The sequence below is a fragment of the Bombus bifarius genome, unplaced genomic scaffold, assembly GCF_011952205.1.
Source record: "Bombus bifarius isolate JDL3187 unplaced genomic scaffold, Bbif_JDL3187 scf7180000008148, whole genome shotgun sequence".
NCBI classification, from domain to species: Eukaryota; Metazoa; Arthropoda; class Insecta; order Hymenoptera; family Apidae; genus Bombus; species Bombus bifarius.
This window is the reverse complement of record NW_022884475.1, coordinates 698,431-720,886: the sequence shown is the minus strand read 5'-3', so window position 1 is coordinate 720,886 and position 22,456 is coordinate 698,431. Positions and strand designations below refer to the sequence as shown.

At 36.4% G+C, this 22,456-nt stretch overlaps 1 protein-coding gene and 1 long non-coding RNA gene across 4 annotated transcripts in view; both read right to left on the bottom strand.

Annotated features, from left to right (window-relative positions):
• Positions 1-22,456, bottom strand: part of LOC117208630 (pikachurin-like) — a 264,459-nt gene that overhangs the window by 225,575 nt on the left and 16,428 nt on the right. The gene's annotated exons all lie outside the window — the stretch shown is intronic.
• LOC117208631 lies at positions 4,051-5,547 on the bottom strand. Its single transcript, XR_004487741.1, has 2 exons — positions 4,813-5,547; positions 4,051-4,362 (listed from the first exon to the last, which is right to left on the bottom strand). It is a non-coding gene; the product is annotated as an uncharacterized LOC117208631 (long non-coding RNA).

The window sequence follows — 22,456 nt, the reverse complement described above, 5'->3', positions numbered from 1 at the left end:
CGCATCTTCTTAAATCTGAACGAATAAACCCATTTTCCTAGGAAACCTTTACTCGACCATCGTGAGGTGATACTTCTCTATAAAAGTGCAAACAAAATGGCGTGCAAGTGAGCGAGTTAACAAAAGGGGAGCGATAGAATCGTGGCTGATCGAACCGTTTCCGGGTTAAAATCGCGACGATAGTCGCAAACAGAATGGAGACGGTCGTGAAGAAGAAGCCGCAAATATCATCGTTTCGCTTTATGAAAGCTTTTTGCACGCAGAAATTTGGCGCATCCTTCGGGACGTTGCTACAATATTCTCAGAATCGATGGATTTTCGGGTTTCCTGTAATGTTAATGCCCCAATAGTTGATTTTCGCCACTGTTCGATGTTCGCCTGTGGATAACAAACGAAACAAAGAAGGAGCGCGCGAAAGTCACAAGATAAACACGAATGGAGATAAAACGGGTCGTGATCTTTGAGAACAACTGCAACTCGTCCGTACTGAGAACTTCTCCCTCTAAACTGCTTAGCAACGATCTTGTCGACGTTCGACTTTTGCCAGGGATTATCTAGAAGAAGCAGCTAGAACGTTATCCATGGCACCGGCGAAACGAAGTTTGACGTTGGAATTAAGATCTCGAAGCTCCCTTTCTTAATCGTATTCTCTATTCCTCGGAATAGTGCGTGTACGGCGTAGGAGAGATAAATTGTGCGAGAATAAATGTAAATGACAATTTGAAATGTCATCTGAGATCGTTGAGCAACACTCGTCAATTTTTCGAGTTACCTGTAAATAAGATTTGAACTGGAAACTCTAAATCATTACTGGATGAAAGTTACTTGGAATGAAGAAAGAAGATGATAGATAATTTTGACTTATTCGTTAGTTACAAATCTTATTAAATAACGACACGAAAAATGTGAAACGTTGTACCTGTCATATTTAAATCGACGAAAGTGCATAGAAATGAAATAATAGAAAGTGAAGATCTCTGAATGATGTTTGAATCGGAACTTAATATCTATTAAAGAGTTTGATACTCATGCTAATTTACTCCTTAAAGGAGAGAAATTGCCTCGAACAAAGCAAAGAACTGGCGTTAATCAAAGCGGACGCATACCTGGTTTCACCAATAATTACCAATTTCCCCATGAATTTCCACGTCAAAGAATAAACAATAAAAGGAGGATTTCCAACGCCCCATTTTTTAATAATATAATATTAAAACAGTCCGTCGACCGTTAAAATACGATGGACACTCGGCGGTTCTACGCATATCCCACCGTCTGCCCTGTAATTACGCCAGCTACGCTCGAGCCAACTTTTCCATGCATACTGGTGTAAGAGCGCCGATGGCTGACTCGGAAATTAAGCGTGTAATTCGATCTGTTCTATTGGGAATACTATGACCTGCATCTATGTGCCATGAAATATATTACAGGAAGAAATAGGGAGAAGATAAGCGAAAGAATAAGATTTACCTTGTAAATCACATATTACCAAAACTTAATTTAAACGATGAGATCTCCTTGAAAAAGATTTGTTTTTTTTATCTTTATATAATATATAATGTTATATGTAACAATATATAATATTCTTCTTTATACTTAAACTTTTGAAACAAAATCTTTTGGCTTGTGGCGGCACTTGACAACAAATACGGCCACTCGACACTAACTTCTACCGGACGACGGTAGCGCAGTGGTTAGCGCCTTAGGTTACGAACGTGTTCGGGACCCAGGTTCGAATCCCGGCGCCCATAGTCCTATTTTTCTTCCACGCACCTAAATTAGAAGAAAGTAGCAGTACCCCAGCAGCGACATCTGCAGCGACATCTGCAGCTACAAGTATCACGGACAACACATACACACCTCAGGCTTAATAAACTGTTTCTCCTTTTAAGAGTGTTACATATTGAAGTACACTTTTTTCAACAAAATTAAAAATTCAACAAAGTCGTATCACATATTACTTCTGCAATCGTCAATTACGAGCTGGCCTGAAATCTTGCAGAAGCGGTCTATGTACATAGAGCGGACCAGCGATCATTTACGAGGAGGTTTCGATCTAGTGGAGCAACCAGGCCAGATCACACGGTTCGTCGCATCTCTATCTACTGTGCTTTCATGGTTGTTGGCCGGTCAGCGTGGGACAACCACCGAAAATTCCAATATCCGGGTATGCGCGCAGCTCTCTGTCGTATTTTACACGGCGCACGTGAAAAAAATTGGTTCATCGATGTCGCGTCGCTGGGGAAAAATGTCCGGTATTATTTCCATCGTACTGGCAACGTGTTGCGGAAGTACGCCAAATGTATCCGCGCCCGTGCCTCATTTGACGATAACCCTGCGTTCCAATGTCATCGAGATGGAGGGTGCGCCCGAATCTTTCGAAACCTTTGCTGAAATAGCATCGGCAGCGGCCGATAACGAATTACGAGTGTGCTTATCGTTTGCCGTATTTATAGCTAACGCGAATTCCAAACTGGATCCCGAATACGTGACCCAGTAACGACCAGCGAGATCGCTGAAATCGAATACGATTTGTGACGAAATAATTATTATTTGTTTTAATACTGGAATCGCTGGAATCGTCGAAATAAACAATTCGGGATTTTTCAAAGAAATGTTGCAATTTCACAACAGTGCATTTTTAGAGGTTTGAATGGACTTGTAAAATTTATGGAAAGGTTGCTTTTTCGGATTGTATATTTTTTTATATGCTTTTCACTTTGATGTTTTTTAGTACGAATTTTATATCTTGGTTGTTTGTAGTTCTAATCGTAATGTTGTCGTAGTTAAATAATATTCGTTGGTAAAGGAAAATGAATTCGTATTCGTATTTGTATATGAATAATTAAATAATATCGATTATTCTTCCATAACGAATAACATATCTTTGATGTAACTGGAGAAGTAGAACTCTAGAAATATTAATAAATGCGCTTGCAATGTCTGGTTCAAATTTATTCAGTCAATTTATTCTACTCTGTTTCTAGCGATACTCGAAAATACTTCGTTTTTAATTCATTTATTTATTCCTTTATATTCTCTGGGAGATTCTGTTCAGAATTATTCTTTAAACGTCGAGATCGCCACTCTACGTCGGATTATTTTTATTATTTGCATCAAATTATAATTTTCTATTAAATTCAAATTCTTCCGATTATATGCTGAGTATTTTTCTTATATAACACGTTCGGCGAATTTCTAGCTAGGCCCAATAATAACAGATGAGATTGGAGAAATCGAATGCGATTCGTGCTGAAATAATTATGCATTTTAATGTCGTAACGCTTTACCAACATTCACCAATTATGAGTTCACTAATTAAGGGGGTATTCTAGTCTAGAAATTTGAAAAAATCGAAAAAATTTTTTTTTGTTTCCAAAATTTAGACATTCAAGAATATGCCCTTAAAAGAATTTTTCAAAATTTCAATTATTTTATGAGTTACAGCCATTTTTATGACGCGGCATTTGCTCCAGTCCGACCGGGACAAATGAGCAGTAGACGGTAGACGCTGCCCGTGTACCTACGTATGAAAACCCTCATAAAATCTTTGCTGTATTTTATCCCTATTTACGGTATTTTTCATTCAAGGTCATAGAAACGTATTTTGTCGGAATCTTTTCGTCTTAGTATTTATTTCAAGCTAGTTTTGAGCCAGTCTTCAAGCAACCTGTACGTGCTAACTCTGACAACGTTTTATAAATATTTAAAGTAAAAGTTGTTTTGTATATTGAGACTTTAAAGTAAAACGGATAAAAAACATTCAAAATTCAGCTCTAAACGGGCATGCAGACCGAAGAAGAGAAGATTTTCCGGTAACCAATTTACCGTAGAAGAAGAAACCAGTTTCACTAGTGCATCTGCAGCGAAATTGAAAAGTTCGCAAGATGAAGAAGTTTTAATTAATAATAATTACGGCTATTGTATTTTAGAATTTTTCTCTGTTTTTACCACACTTTCATCGTTAATTCTGTGTTCTACATGTAAGAAAGATATTAAGTTTTCTCGTACAGCTGCTCGTGGGTTAGGGTTTAAAATTGCTATATAACGTGAGTGTGAGGAAGTACGGTATATTCAGTCATCGCCTTTTATCAATAAAGCATTTCAAGTGAATCGTAGACTTGTAGTAGCTATGAGATTGTTAGGAGTTGCAAGAGAAGCTATCAACATATTTCGTAGTATGATGGACATTTGCCAAGGCTTGACCATTGACGCATATTATAGCTGTCTTAACAATTTATACGTGGCCGCTTTTGCAGTTTACGATCAAATTATTTCAAAAGCCGTAAAAGAAGAAAAGGAATTAATATTAGAGTCTGATCCTACAGCTAATCCCAACCATTTTACTGTTTCCGGCGATGGAACCTGGAAAAAAGAAGATTCAATTCTCTCTTTGGTGTTACTATACTCGTTGGTAAATACAGTAAAAAAGTTGTTGATGCCATAGTAAAATCTAATTTTTGCCAAAGAAACACAAAAAAAATTATGACATCAAGGCTTATGAAGATTGGTATGAAGGGCATGAGGAATCTTGTACCATAAATCATAAAGGAAGCGCCGGAAAAATGGAGGTTGACGCAATTGTTGAAATGTTTGAAAGGTCGGAAGCCAAGCATAATGCTGAATATGTCCGATACATTGGAGGTGGTGACTCAAAAACTTTCAAAGGCATTCTTCATATTAACCCCTACGATGATGACCAGATAGTAGAAAAAAAGGAGTGTGTTGGGCATGTTCGAAAGCGTATGGGTGCACGGTTGCGTAAAGCAAAAAAGGATAATAAGGTATTGGCGGCAAAGGCCCTGGTAAACTCACTGATGAGGTTATCAATGAATTATCTTTATATTATGGCTTGGCAATTCGTCGAAATCCAGATTCAGTTGAAGACATGAAGAGAGATGTGTGGGCAACCTACTATCATAAAATCTCAACCAACAAGAATCCTCAACACATGAATTGTCCACCTGATTCATCTAGTTGGTGCAAGTGGTAAAAAGCTGTGGCCGACGGCACTATTGACGAATTTGACCATGAAAGTCCTCCTCTAAATGACGACGTTTTAAAAGTAATAAAACCAATTTATGAAAGCTTATCAACTGATACTTTATTGGGACGATGTTTGGGTTCTGAAACCGAAAATAATAACGAATCGTTAAATTCGTTAATATGCACTTTTGCTCCGAAGCACATCCATGCAGGAACGCAGACAATTCAAATTTCCACTTTCCTCGCAGTATGTATTTTTAATGAAGGTTTTACACCCATATTAAAAATCTTAAGTGTCATGGGAATCACGATTGACCCAGAAGCTCATGCGTTCGCAGTCAGGCGAGACGAAGTTCGCATCGAGCGCTCTGAACTCCGAGCTTCAGAGGCATCAAGAGGAAGCCAGGACTGCTCGTCTCCATGAAAGAACTTCGGAGAATAAGCATTTTGAAGTAGAGGAAGGTTTCTTGTATGGAGCAGGAATCGCCGATTAAAAATATATAAGTATGCTATACCATTCTATGAGTAAAATTACCGGAAACTTGTCTCAAAACTTTAAACGCGTTTTTCTCGAGTTGGCATGCACGATATCTCAAGTTCTAATGAACCGGTTTATTTGAAATTTGGTACGAATATTCTTTATACATTCTTCTATCGCCTGAACCACGTTTAGATCAAAATTTTTAATTTTACTATTTTTTAAACATTCGGAATTGTTAAAAAAAACATGCGAAACGAGAAACTTTCCTTCAAACGGCCGCCAGTTAGTGAAAAAATGTTGTTTTGACTTTTCCAAGGTTCATGCTATAGTGGCATCTATGTTAATTAAGAATCCGCTCGGATTTTTTGTTTCAGATGACCAGAAGGGTTGAAATCATGCACGCCAGGACACCCTTTTTTTTGACACCACCCACTTTCCCAGTTCATAACTTGTAAATTTTTAATTTTTTTTGGTGAATTTTTTACGTAATCTTAAAATATCAATAAACAGATGCTAAAAAAAAGGATAGCAAAAATATTTTTTGTTTCGTTTGTTCAGAGCTTCAAAAATCGCCCGAAATTCATGCCTCTAGACTAGAATACCCCTTTAATGGCAACTTGTTCGGTCACATAGCCGTACGGGACCGGCATGAGAATATGTAATGAAATCTTCAAATAGAATAGAAATTTCGAAATAATCAGTCATTTCAATAAATTCCTACGTAAGTCTCAACGTTCGATGACTCTAATCCAGTATACAAGAACTCTGTACTTTGTACATCTAGAATCATCTTCGGCGTATAGCGATCGCTGAACATTAGACGACTACAGTCACCTTTGATAAAAGATCAGATTGTCGCAAGAATATTTACACATCCATAAAATTAAAGTACGAAAATCACAACTCTAGCAAAATTCAACACGGCGAATCATAATTTTCCTGTCTCTTCTTTCCCGCTCCTCTATCTCCCTTTTCCATTACGACACGGTAATTTTATCCGCAGAAGGAAAAATTACACTGTAACGTTAAGAAAGAAAAAAAGAAGTGATTTTTTGAACTTGAGCATGCAAGTAGGAAACCCGAATTGTTGCTTCTGATACGAACAAAAAGATCCGATGCAGTTCAGTCCTCGAAACTTTTATAGTACAAACGATTTCGAATTAACAAAGATAAGTAAAGCCACACGTATCTGGCTAGCTGCTCTTTTCAACTTTCCTGTAAGGGGGATCGTAACGACGTGCGCATATTTCTGTTCGAAATTGTATACGGTACGAGAAAAGAGACACGTGTACTGGGATTATTGCGATTGTTCTGTAGCGGCGTATAAATACGTTTTGTACGGTTTCCTTCATGCAACAAGCAAGCGTATTTCACAACCGCGTGGTGATATTCATACGTTTGTATTACAAACAAGGAACTACTCTGGGACTTCGTTCTCGGTCTTCCATACAAAGTATACTCGTATTCTGTTTCGTCCTCTTTTTCTTTTCTTTTCTGTTCTTCCTCCGAACGTAATTCATATTGTGAAGGATACTAAAAGGATTCTCAACGACAAAGAACAAATACACGGTTTTAGCTCTTTCGACGGAGATTAGAAAGAGCTTCAGAAACGCGCACGACGCAATGAACGCGAAAATCGAAACTAAACGCAGCGATTAAATGATGTAATTGGAACATTGACTCATTGATAGAATATGTATTTCGGCGAGCAACAGAAATATATAGAACGCGTATCCGATAATCAATTGGACGAATTGTCACCATGTTCGAAGCATTGTTGCACTAAGGACTGAATGGTAAATTTATGAAATTTTATATACAGGGTGGTTGGTAACTGGTGGTACAAGCGGAAAGGGTGTGCTTCTACGCGAAAGAAGAAGTCGAAAATATAGAATAAAAATTTTTCGTTTGAAGCTTTGTTTTCGAGAAACGTTTTCGTTATAACGGATCTCACTGTAGATCGTTGTCTCGATGGAAAAATTAAAAAAATAAAAAAAAAATTTTTATTCTATATTTTCGACTTTTTTCGCGTAGAATCACCCCCTTTCCGCTTGTACCACTAGTTACCAACCACCCTGTATAAATAAGAATTTTAATTGAAATATTATTGAAGAATGTAAGCAAAGTAATTTACGTATTGTGTTAACGAGGTAAAAAAATGTATAGCGGCACGTGAATCAACGGAAGATTCAAATCGGAGAGATTCATATTGTTGTACCTTGGAGTGCCAACGTTGTTTTGGTTTGCTAGGTTCAAAGGTAAACGAACTCCGGACAAAACATTATCGCCGTTATTTGTAATCATCAACCGGAATTGCATTCGAACTTTTTATAATACCATTGGTCGATACAAATAGACGAACATGCTCTCTCTTCGCGTCATTATAGCGAATTATTATAGCGAATCATTATAGCGAATCATTATAGCGAGTACTTATAGCGAGTCAGACAGTCGAATAGCGAGCGTAGATTTGAAAAGTAGCATTGAGCGAGCGACAATTACGACCGGCATATACTATCTCTGTACTTGTATTTAAATTGATTTTAATATACACTGACTATTACAATTTTATCACTCGTTTCTTTAATAAATCAACACGTATAATAAAATTCTCTTCAAATGTATTAAAATAGTAGATACTTTACAGTCTAGAGAATTTCTTTAAAGAAAAAATTGACAGAATGGCAGGACCCAGATGATAGCGAGAAGTAGCGAGAAACTTTTTCGAGAAGAGAGTATGCAGTATATAAGATCTATAGAAACAAAATTAAAGTCTTGTTAAATAATCTATGCTCCGTTCCTTTTACGGTAACTTTCTAATATTTATGAGCTTCGCAATTAGAAACACCTACGTAATTTTACTAATTGCGAAAATACAAATTCTGAAAGCACCTTTTACGAACACAATGTTAAAAAAACAGAACTCAGTAATATAAATTATCTGGAACGAAATTGCGAATGAAACATTGCCTCGGTAGAACGTTTACTTCTAATGGGTTAACTGTATCCATTCCACAGCAGCGTAAAAACAATACACTATACACATATCGCGGCGCACGGTGCACCATGACGAAGTAAATCTCGTTAAAATGGCAGAGAAGAGAGTGGATTTGCTATTATCAACGGAAAGATCAAGATTAATGAATTCCATCGGATACGGATAAGGTATCTAAGCTTAATACGAAGTCGGACTCGTATATCTTTGCAATCGGCCGCAAAGACTCGGTGCCCGAATCGATAACCAGTCGAATGGATGGCGGCGAATTGGGACCGGTTTGCATGCAACGCGAAACCACGATCGAACAAACTTTGTGATTCATTGTAGCCCAATTAAACACTCTGTTGAACCGTGAATTTGAACCTGCACCTCTATCGTCCCACTGTTATACTTTCGCAACTACGTGTCCGTGAATCTATCGCCGCTTTTGTTTCCTCGCCGTATTGTGAAATTTGAAGATTACATCGAGTCAGAAACACGGTACAAGATAACTACAAGCGCTTGTTGTACAGAAGTAGGTAACGAAACAAATTTTTCACCTTCCGCGATGCTTACTGGTCATCAACAAAATTTTAAAAAGAAAGTTTCGATCAAATTTCTATCGCGCTACCAATAACGACTGAAATAATCTGTTTTTTTTTTTTTAATATCGATCGCTTCAAAATTGGTCATAATCAGATTTCAGCAATTGATACAAGGTAAATTACTTGGATTATTGAGTTTGATTCGGAACGACGAAAAAGTATTAATTTGTAATTGTTCTGGTTACAAATAACCGCAGCTTACATCACTATAGCGCATGAGTACCATATTGTCGGACACGTATCGTATACGCGTATCACAATACACGTAGCGTGGTATGAAACAGCCCTTTTATTGCAGCCGATGCAAGCGCCAACCTCGACCCGTCTGCATTTTCCAATTTCGTTCGCATCCCTAGCTACTTCTCACTTTAACGAAAAATCCTCACCGTTTTCCCCAATCCGAATTTCTCCATCTTCTCCTTCAACCCCTGGAATCCATCCCTGACGAGTCAACGTCTGCTCTACGTTCCCGTTTCGGCTGCCTCGTTGGAAGCAAACCGCTCTAGGCCTTGGACATCTCCTCAGTCTGTCTTACTTTTTATGCCTACTCACCTCTCTCTTTCCCGCTTCTTTTTTTTCATTTTCCTTTTCGTTTCTGTTCTTTCGTGTCTATCCTCTTATTCGACTCTCGACCCAACTCGGTATTTTTAGTAGTTTCTACCCTTCCGTCGTGTCCCTCGATTCATCGTACGATACACACTGGACAAATTGTCGAAAAACACCTTTCCAATGGCAATAAATCTGTGATGGATTTTGTATCATATATACGTATTGTTTGTATTATATGTTTTGTATTGTTATTGTATGTATACATATTATATCTATGTATGTATGTATTGACATGTATTGGTGATGCATAGTAACAAATTACAATACACTAATATTATTTATTATATGTAAATTATTATATATAATTAATTATAAGTACTATAGATTGTAGCTTAACCGTTCTTTATGGGACCGAACCTCTGGTCAGATAAACGAATAATCAGTTAATTCAAAAATATATACTAATTATTTATCGACTGATCATAAAGAGTACGCGTGTGTATATCTATAAAAAGTACATTTAATCAGGCGAAAACTAATGACCAAGGAGTGTATCAATGATTTTTCTGTTGGTCGATCGTTTTCATCCCAACAAAAATATGATAAATCAAAAGTGGATAATCGGCAGTACGTATATTATACACCGTATAGCAATAAATTAATTGCTATATACACAAGTGTTTACATTATGTTGAACAATAGATAGTCAAGTACAATTTGCTACTTATGGTATAGTGTCGCAATTCGAAAAATGAAACTTTTTTACGTGGTCTTATATCGACAGCAATTATACAATTAAAGTGGAACAATGAAAATAAACGGGTATATATACAGACACCAGATAAAGCACAATATTTATTTTCCTTGCCCTTTCCGTTCCCTCTTTGTTTTTTGTGTTCCTTCGTGTCCATTCTCTTATTCCGATTCTCGTTTCGTTCTAGCCTACAATTTGCAATCCTCCATGGTCTCTCTCCTTCCATCGTGCGATACACAGCGGGTAAACTATCGGAAAATACTTGCATCACCACGACGAGTCTCATTTGTTGGTTGTGGTGGCCCCGAGCTGTAGATACGTGGCCACCCAACAACACCGCGCTATAGCTTTCTGTATCCCATTATAAAGTTGCTCGACTGTTATATCGTTAACCATGCTGCAACGTTAGCTTCGCCGACACGTCGACCTCTCTTCCTTCTCCCGTCCTTCCGGGCTAAATACCATCGCTTACTATCGCTTACCATCGCTCCAACGTTCGCAATTAATCCATAGGCGTCTTATTTTTCACGCTGGTGTAAAAGGTCGCATCGACTAATTACCCGAGAGCCAACGACCGGACGTATTTCACGCTTACGCGACAGTGAACGAGTTAACCTTTGGAGCCGCGCGTTTCGAAGGCGATTCCAAGGATGATTGCTCGAATTTTTTAGCTATTATAAAGGGTGAGACGCTACAAAAAGCTTCTTTTCCGCTGGTCGGACATTATTGCGACATCAAAGGTGATAATGGCTTGCTACATTGTATATTTTAGAAGTTTTGTTTTCTATGAAAAAGTCTGAAGAAATGGAACTTACATAGTAATTCGTGTCGCCTATTGAAAATTATGACTCACTTTAGATATTTTATAACTTTTTGTATATTATAGTACAGGCATCCTATAAATTTTGAATCTTCAAATTCCGCAAAACTTCACACATGACGTGATCGATAATTTTCTTCTCTTCGAATCTCTAGGGAAGGCATCAGTCTGTATGTTCGTACTAGGCTAGGTACGATACTCGTTCCTTACTCGGTAAATCTAGCGACAATGTTTCTAGAATGCCTTTAGAATAAGTCGTTAGCCTCCACGTTTCGCTTGGCTAGCAGCCAGACTTTGCGGTAAATATGGGAATTATGAGGCTAGTTGCACAGCAGGAAACATTATAATGAAAGAAGATATTCAAAATGGTTTATATAACTCATACGATATGGACATAAAGGTTTTCTAAGGTAAGTGTATATATACCTTCGTGAATTAGTATAAATAAAAATATTCTTGTTGGTCTAATTACATAATTTCCAAGTAGCAATTTCAAGAAGGAGAAGATAAAAGTGTTTCAATTTCAAAGTGTAGAAACGAGACGTTTGAAAGAAAAGAAATGCATGTTACGTCTGCATCAATTTTTGCGTTGTGTTTTAAGGGCGATTCGAAAGATGATATCTAGAATTTTTTAGTAATTACACGAGACGGAAAAAGGTGTACTCGTTCTTTGATCGTTAGATCAAGCGACAATGCCTCTATCTTGAGTCGTTAACCCTAATGTTTCGCTTGGGTGAGTGCCAGACTTTGCAATGAATATGGGGATAGTGGCGTTAAGTGTTCGGTAGCAAACGTTATAATGAAAACGAGAATAACAGTGGCCGGTTTTTAGAGGTGGAAAGCTTGTGCAAGCCAGTACGCTGCAGTGGCTCCATATATGCATATAAATGATCTGTAATATGCAACGAGGCTGAATAGAATAATAGGAGAGGTAGTATGCAGGGGATGTGAATGGTAGAAAATCGTCCGGAAAGCCACGTCCCGAGTATTACGAGCGTTGTACAGTACAACTCGCTGTTTAGGGGATTTGCGCATTACCTATGATGGAATTTTGTCACAAATTCTAGATAAGATGTAAATAAGATATATGGTGGAAAAATTGAAAGTAAATTCACTCTATTATTTGACAAAAATTGATATGAAGTTAAAATATTAGATTAGATACGAAATAATAACGTACGTTTTTCGTAAATTGACAATTCGTTCAATGTTTCAAAAATGGAGTCCTTTCGCGTATTTTTCTCAAACAAATATTTTAAACTATCATAAAAATTACAAAAAAAAAGCGAATCCTAGACATCCTTGAAATATTGAAATCTCACGACAGCGAAGGCAAAGTTTGCGATTTTCTCACGTAATCGTTGAGCTAGACTGTTTTCATCCAAAAGTCTTTCCGATAAATCCGTCAATGTTGACCGTGTCACACGAGTAGTTTCGCTAACGTGGATTACTCGCAAGGATAACCAAGGGTACAATTCAAGTTACATTTTTCATACGAATTTTTTCAACACGGCAAACTTAATGAAAATTTTGACCTTACAAACGCTTACGTATATTATAGATGCGTACATATGAATCGTACAGAAGGCAAACTAATCAATCAAAATAAATCGTTTGATTTCTGAAAAGTTGAACTCCAATAGCGTAACTTTGGTATCAAAACTGAGAAACTTAGAGACCGTAGAATTAATCAATTTGTGTAATTGGGGAAACTGCTGAGAAAGTTGAAAATTGTCCTTTATCTTGAAAATACAAGTAACATTTTCTTATTGTATAATATTAAACTAACTGTGAAGTACAAACTTGTCGAAGTAACCGTAAATCGCAAACCGACTGTGCTCTTGAAAAATGCTAGAAAAGTTCCGTCATTACTTAAACCATGACACAACATTTTCTTATATCCCACAGCTATTGGAAAAAATTTAATGATCAAAGTTGGCCCCTTCTCGTTCAAGATAATCGAACAATCAGACCTCTGCTTTCGAAGATTATCTTTAAATTAATCGCTCACAATATTTCTAAAGAACCTAAAAGCGAAGAACGTGCCGTACCAAAAGGCTCAATAATAATTTAAATCACTAAAGAAACATTGATATAATGACAATCGTCGAAAGATATTTTTAATGCGGTAGAAATCAAATTAACTGAAAAGGGGAAGTTTGATAACTTGGTAATTCAAAAAATATTGAAGCTTTGCAAAAATGTAGATTCCGTGATGTTAATAACGAAAAATTCTTTGTTTCCTATTGGAAACTACAGTCTTGTAAATATTTAAGAAACTATATAAAATGCAGGAAAGAAGTTAAGTTAAAAATTGTAATGTTCTTTATGATCTATATCGGGAATGTGAGAAATTGTCAAAAACAAATATTTTTTCAAAATTTATTCCACCAACCGTCGTTTCTTAAAGTTTTAGTTTTTTTCTATTATACGTATAGTGTTTGAAGAGTTCTTCACAAATATATAAATGATTTGAAACAACAAAATTTTTAAACACACAAGATCGACAGGTGTAATACTGATCGTGAGCTTATAATATTAAATTATATACGGAATTTCTTATATTTACAAGAAAAGGCATTTGTAGCAATGTTTTTAATATTTTCTAACATCTTTTTATAAAATCTTTATTTACATATTAAACTTCCTACGATTCAAACCGTACAAACCGTAATATTTATATGTTTATAAAGAACTTTTCGAAGATTGTGTAACAGTAAAAAATAAAACTTGGGGAAAGGTAACACGGGGTAAATTTTAAAAAGTTGTTTCTCTAAATTTCTCACATTCCCGATGAAGATCATAAAGAACACTACAACTTTTAATTCAACTTCTTTTTCTGTATCTCATATAGTTCCTTAAATATTTACGATAACATGAAAAGTCGAAATTTCTTTGGGGCTGCTTTCACCCCTAAGACCGTTTCCCGGCAGAAAAAGAATCGTTCCGTTACTAGCAGCGCATGTACTTTATTTATGCAAAGTTTCAAATTTTTTTCGAATTTTCGAACTGCCGAGCTTCTCTTGCGAGAAAGGAAACACAAAGGGATAAGAAAAAGCTTCAAATTTCGCTAGATAACAACATCGTGTCTCGGAAGACGACGCTGAAGACAAAGAAGCCCGCGAGCTGGATCCTCTTAATGAGCGGGCCAACTGACGCAGGAAGTCAGGATCGTTGCTCAATTTTGATGTTAAGTGGAGGACAAAATTAAGCGAGCTGCGTTTCAGTTCGCGGGACTAATTAAAACCGTTTTCATGCGTTGGCTGCGCGATCGACTTCCGTTGAGTTTCATTAAATATCGTCTCTAATTATAACGAGAGGGTTGAATTCCCCTGGGAACACTGGGGATATACACTAAGCGACTCTACTGCAAGGATACCGCCGGGATACTATCGGAAATAATGTCGCAATCAATTACGCTATCCGCAGAATGACGAGGACGATTGAAAATTCGCGTGATTTTCCTTCGATTCCACTGAACCGATCCATTGGACTTCTATCTTTATTTCGTTGGATACCGCTCTTTTTAATTCCGTGTATTATTAAAGATGGTGGAAGATGAAATTCATAATTGGAATTATTTCTTCTATTTTTTTATACAGTATATAAGCGTAGAAAATTACAATTTACCTCTTTAGGAACGAATTTATTCGGGTTAAAGAGAAATGGTCATATTTTTTTATTTTTCAATAAAACAAATAATATAAAAGAGCAATATTTAAAAAAGTTTTCTTAAATGTCTGTTACAGACGAGGTTTCCATTTCTTAATTATACGTAAATTTCTAAACATTTCTGTAGTATCCTATTGATATTTCTTTGCGTTATGGCAATCTTCATAAATCGACAAAAATCATAGTCTGGCTATAAACGTATCTTTCCACTTTAAACGCCCTATTGATATTGACGAATATAGAACAATGACCATAAACAAAAATGTCAACCTCGTTTGCTGATAATGATATTGAAATAAAGCTCGATTGTTATACTGTATCAGTTCCTTCCGCTACATTTTACTATAATGGTTAATTATTAACGAATAAACGAACGCGAAGTCTGTTAGATTTCCCTGAAGAGGAATATCTTCGTGACGTTGAACGGTCGCAAATTTTAGTCTAATTTTTCTGAACGAGAGATAAGACGCATTTGTATAATGTCGCTCCATTAAACCGTGGCAACGTCGCGTATAAACGCGTTTACCTACTCGTTGTGTTGTAAACTGGAAACCAGGCGTCTAATTACCTGATGCTAATGGCCAAGATGAGCGATCCCAGAGCCGCCGTCATAAATCGAAGTAGGTCGCGTTATAAATAAAGAAAACTCGCCTATTAAAATTCCGTCCGCGGGGAAATATTATTGCATAAAGAGCCGTGGTGCTCTTCGTTATCATTTGAATCGTTACCTTTAACCTGCACGGAAAATTAGAATAACAGGGACAGCCAGGCTAAAACGGAGAAGCTTTTGGTGATTGTTGCCAGAGATATACAAAAATATTCAAGCACTCGCCGAGTCGTAAATATTCATAGAGAGCGTCCGAATTCCTTGCTGCACCGTCCGGAGTTTAACGCCTTCGTTCTCATTTGTATTTGTCACTGATACGTGGTATTAAATGAACCGTTTATGCAACCTAGTGAAATACTACTAGGAATTACCAACTTTTAAAGTGCAACTAAATATACTACGCGAATGATTATGATTAATACTGGAATTACTGAACCGGTCAAAATGTCGAATTCATGGACGGAGATTTCTTGTCTTTGCAATTAGGTACTGAAAACATATGGGATGTTATTTATATAATGGGATGTATACTCGCGAAAGTATTTAAACATTTACCATAAAATTTTATGTCGTGTAAAACTTAACTGCATATTGTACTTACGTGTTTAATCATAATCACGGGTTTAGACATAAAGCGATGTTAAAATAAAAAATTAATGCAAATATGCTTATTACGTTCTTCAATTATAATCATATTCCTATGTGCGTATCTCAGTAAAAGGCATCATTAATTTGGTTAACGCAAAGGTAAACATTTTCACGATTTTCATATTTCTAGTGTCAAAAATGTTTTCGTTTGAACAGAAATTAATCTCGACTGCCTACGCAATAAAATTGTTGCATTTAGACGTTTCAATTCTATGAATGCCTACATCTATGAACACATACAATCTACGCGCCTAAACACTCGCGGTTGTATGCAGTTTGAGGGAGGAAAGAAGCTGCAGGAGACAGATTGATTACAAAATGGACTGCATGAATTTATTGGGTGCGTGACTATAAAGGGACTGTCCCTTCTAAATATACAGATACACACAGACCACAGCAATAGAACTTTTCCGCCACATGCCAGGTCCATTTGCTACGATCAATGAAATTTGCTAAACGTTTGTAAAACGTGCATAAACGTTGAAAAGCGTAGTTTCGAAAGTTGCCTTTGTATTATATGTTTCTAATTTTTGTAAAGAGGCTAAAATCCTAGTCTGACCATAAACGTATCTTTCTACTTTACACTGCCTACTAATGAATATATGCGAACCACATATAATAAATGATACGTAAAAAACATAAATGAAAGCAATTCCTATTGAAAGGATTAATCGAAATCTTGTTCGTGACTCCATGAATAACTACATCACTGACAAAATTATCATTTTCGATCCTCCTCTACGCGATACAGTTCCAATTAGACGATCCTCATCTCTACATCATATAGTCCGACGATTGTTCAAGCAATCAGCCCAAATTTGTACAATACATAACAGAGAATTTTCATCAAGAATACAATATTCATTCATTGGAAATCCTCTCACCGTCGCGCAACAATACGCATTATATCAAAATACATACTCATCTAATCGCTATCGACGCGGTAGTTATTCATCGTGCGCATACTGCATTAATTTCGACATCATTCTCGCGCAATGCTATTTATTATCCGAGGTATATTCACGAAAAACAGATCAACCAACCAGCCTCAAAATTAGTCTGTACGCACAGAGTAATCCTGGTTTACGGCATCTCTAAACGCCTGGCAACTGCTGCAAACGACGTTCAAACGTGCTTCGTTCGTCCATTGCATTCGTACCCGTTTCGAAACGTTTTATCGTTCAATAATACGCGGTTTAAGCGAAATCGGGCGATATCTGGCTGGTTAGATCGTGTTCCTGGATTTGAGTTCTTTGCAAAAATGCGATTTGTGTTGAAATTATACGTTCTAATGATGGATTCGTTCTAGGCATTAAAACAATGAAAGGTTCGTGCATGAAAATTTCGTTCAATGTTTATTTTCCAGGGTACAAACAATTTTATTTTATGTTAGGGATATGTATACTAGCATCAGGGAATCAGCTGAACCTTTCGCTTTATCCAATTCATGTTTCTTACTCTAAAATCCACAGACGAAAACAAATGACACAGAATATGGATAAAGTTCCGGTTATTGTATCAGAGTAGTTTCAGCTGATTCATTGATATCTATTGTAATATGAAATACAGTTGTTTATGACTTATGAAATAAGCCTCGTTTTTATGTACAAACATTTATCACCGCTTTAAAATCGACCTTATAAATATTCCTCGTGTATTTTATTGCACATTTATATAATCTACGTGCTATTAAATCGATTTTTTTCTTCTAATATGCTCTCTTTTTCTCAACAAATATCTCTCTTCTCGGACATGCTCAATTATGCGAAATTTTAATTGATCTTCTCTACTTCTTGAATTACTTTAATCGTTTAATAATACTTGACATTTCTTGAACGATTACGAACGACCACAGTCACATTTCAATTCGTCAAGTAACGTATACACAGTCGAAGCATCTCATCGTCCAGTAACACACGGTTTACGCGACGGAAACCAGACAACGTCTGGCTAGTTATAGCGTGTCTCCTGATTCGAATCCTTTGTTTATAATCCACTTTCAACAAGCTGCGACATGGCAAAGGCTTTCATAGCCCCGCCAAGGCAGTCCCGCCATGTTATCGAGGGGTTTATTGCTTTATCCTCGGGTCGAAAATTCAAGTTTCGAATCGTCTTCCAGGCGATCGTCTCGCGAGCGTTCAAACCATCGTGTCTGCTCGCCTTTACGTTCCTCGTAATTGAACTGCTCGAGGAAGTCGCGCGAGACTGCAGCCAACGTGAACCAAACGGACAACCCTTGTTCGACTCGTGACGTAATCTAGCCGGCAATTTTCAGGGGTACGCGCAAAGAAAACCCTGATAAACCTTTCGATCTGAAACTTTCTAATCTCGAGTTTAAACGAGATTCGGTAATTTTGAATTCTGTAGTTGGAAAAGAGCGAAAAGTATTTCTTCGATACTTAAATGTTAATAACGCCGTCGGCGAGATTCAGGGTAAAAAATCGCTGATATTTGTATTATAGGTTACAATTAAATTTTCTGCCGGAGATTTTGGCAAGTTTTGTAGTAACGAGGGTGAGTAAAAATTTTATAGACTCTTGTGTATCTAACTGGTAATATAAATACAAGTTTCTCGCTGATCCATGTAGATAATTTTCAGTTAAGCAGCTGTCCGAGGGTGTAGGTGCGGATGTTTCGAATTGGTAATTGATCCGACACTTTTAACGAAGAGCTACGGAAGGTGAAGCGAAAGTTCTGAAAAAAATTCATTAATCCCTGTCCGTCCGCATCTTAATGCGCCTTTCGGCCACATTTGATATCTCACACAATGGCAAAAAGATCTATGATATGGAGAGATAAATCATTAATTTTGGAAATTATTTTATTAGGGTTTTGCATTCATCGCAAGGAATAAAAAAAAGTGCAAGTTAAGAAGCTGCAGAAAAATTGTTCTACAAATGACCGAATAATGTAGTCTTTTATAGGAAAGGTATGCAAAATTGATACGAGGGACGGACGAAAGTTAAAAGAAAGAAACACATTTTCGAATCAATTTTTAAATTGCTATAAATTTATAGTATTCTAACACATACCGCTTTCTCGCTAATCTCTTCGATTATTAATCGTACTGTAAATTGACTCTAGAAATCGCCGTTTATTACCTGATATATACATTGTCGTTTAAAAAATGGCATTCTATACGCAATCAATCTCGTAAAAGGGATACTTGAAATGTTACAAACGGTCGATATACTTCAACTTGTTTTAAGAGGCTAATAAAGAACCGAATAGCTGTATTCAGTGTGGAAAAAAGAATCACCCTTGGGAAACGTTATTTACGCGCAATAAAAGAGCGATCGTTATTGTATGGAGCAATGCAATCGGCAAGTTTTAGAACCGCGCGTAAAACACATGTGAAGTGATCGAATTGAAATGTTTATTTCTTAGTTTTATTTAGAATGTTTACATATGTATCCGGACTGTTTTATACGAAAAGTTTCTATAATATATATAACACATATCAATTCAAGTACAAAATAGTTCAACATAAATTTCTTCGTCCTATTGCCGAAGAAAAAGAGGACCCTATAATGGTAACCTGTCATAACCATGATCATATACCAACCATATATATTAATCTTACGACTTTAGAGTACAGGAGAAAGGTATTTGATGTTTCGTTTGTACGTAAAACGTTATATGGCCCAATAACCTATTCTGACATTATAGAGAAATTTAAAGTTAATGTTCCATCCAAAAACTTACGTCATTCTGAACTATTGCGAGTTGAATATCATCGTACGGTTAAAATATCATTGTACGATTATTTCAGCCGCTTCAACCATATGATATCAAGTACATGCCAATAGTGTACATCCACTGATTCTTTCGTGCAACCATCTCGCTTACTTAAACACACCAACAATCTATTATACCGCATCAAGTTCTTTTTTTTTATTACTAATTATTGGTATTTAAATTCTATTCTTGTTAAATACGTCTTAGCCAAAACTAGTGTTATTTATTAAATTCCTAATAATTGTAATTATCAATTGATTTCTCGCTTACTTGCCTCTCTTTGTATCTTTCCTCTTTCGTATTGCAAATTATAGATTTCCCCGTGAATATAATAAATAAGTAAATAAATAAATAATAACCTTAAAAGAGGAGTAACTAAGAAACTCTTTCTGTAATAACACTTAGGAAAGAATCGATTGTAACAATCGGAATGAAAAAGGATTTGCAATAATACCACGGCTACAGTAATTAATTGGCCCTGTCGCTCGACTGAGCCGTATTATCCGCCCAGCAAGGGGTGACTTTTTTCCAGCTCGCACTCTCTAACGCGTCCATCATCTTCTTTTTCAATTAATACCAACATCGAGAAGGTCCATCATCGTACAAGCTGAGAGCCGGATCGCTAGTTTTCCTATCGTTCCCAGGAGCACCCTGTTCTCGATTCTCGTTCGACTCTCGAATTTTAAGGCTTTTCATAGGCCATATAAATCCCTCGTGTTCTCGAATGCACACTAGAAACCGTCGACCCCTATCTATATAAAACAGTTTTCGTGAACATGCCACGAAGAAGATAGAGTTGAACGCCTGGACCACTTAATTCTCTCCCTTTCACGAGCAAATTTTCTACCCTCTTCTATGCTCGTTCTACGTTCTAGGTTGGGGTTAGGTAAAACGTAGTTTTAAGTTCTACGTTCCAAAGAAACAAACCCTTCGAATTGCGTTGAGAAGTAAATCTTCGAGGAATCGATTTTTGCTCGTGAAATTTACGTGTGTTGAAAGAAATTAATTCAAAGAAATTCAGTTGAGCCAGATCTCTGAAATTTTGTTTTAAATCGTGAAGGTATTTGCATTTAAAGAAATTGAAGTGAACCTTAGCTCGAAAGTGGAATAATACTGAGAAAGATATAACGCGACTAAGAGAGTCATAAATGTTTGGAAATTTGTCTCTGATCATAATATAATCATATTTAAAGAAACTGGAATAACAATCATACTTGCTAAGTGAAATACTTAGAAATAATGGTCACTTTTGTCCCGATTGTACATGTAAATCCCTGGTATGCCCGAAAGTACAATGGAAGCTATCGATCGCATCTATACAGAACGGTTTTCGTGAACATACCACAAAGAAGATTCAGTCGAAAGCCTGGACCATTTAATTTTCTCCTTTTCACGGGAAAATTTCCATCCAACTATCCTTCTTCATCCTCCTACGCTCGCCCACGTTTCAGAAGTTCTATGTTCGAAGAAATGAAACTCTTGAATCGCGTTAATTAGCCGGCAAAGCAATATACCAATGAAATACAGAGAAATTCGAGCAAAAGATGAACGATGAGAAAAGACAAGTTGCTCCATAGATCGTGAATTTTTCATTTATTTCTTGTTGCATCCTCCTTTCTTTTTTCTTCCTCTTCTTTTGTTTTTCTTGTTTGATTTTGTTTCATTAAAAGTTCGTGTTTCTATTTAAGAACAATCGCAGAAAGCCCGAATCGATCTGTCGTTTAATTCCTGTTCGCTTTGCATCGCGAATGGATCTCAAACATCGTTTCGAATTCATTCGTTAATTGATTCTTCGACGAAGGCGCAGCGTATCATGTTCGAACCGTCGGTAATGAATTTCCGCCTCTACCACGTAGATACTGTATTACACGCGAACATCATTCTGTACAGTTGAAGGTAATTTAATAATCATCACAGTCCGCTTCGTGGAACGTTCTACGGCTCTTTTAATAGGCAACGTAGCCTTGTTTTGATTAAAACTTGCTTCGAATTATTTGCACAATGTAAATTATTATGCTCCCACGGTAAAGTTTGATGAATTTCGACAATGCAACTGGATTTCCGTATTTAACAACTGTTTTTAACTCTGTTAATTCCAAATTTCCTGACTTATGGATAATGTATCTAATGTTTTATGCCTTACATGAAATTTAATTTTACCGAGGCTACAGTGAAATTTTAGCGAAATACGTTCTATCGAAATCTATTTGCGAAAGTTGTTAGAATATCGTAAGCTTTATTTTGCACGCCTATCTCTCTCTGCGTCGCTAATTAAAATTAGTATGTGAAGATGATGTGATTCTGTTTCATGTGTTTATTCCTTGTAAAGATTTTTATATGCGAAAGTTATAATATATTCCCATTAAACGCTTTGACATGGAGCAGCAAGTGATGGAAATAGTGTTTCCAAGAGAAGACAGCAGATAACAGTCTTATAAATAATGAAAGAAATAAAGTCTGAGATTTTTGTAAGTGTAATTGGCACTTGAAGATTACAAATAACTATATATAAATATATATAAATTATAAATAATACGATTATATGTAATAAAATATGTATTTATATAAATATAATAATTTATTATAATAATTGCAAATTATTAACTGAATAAAATTTATAAA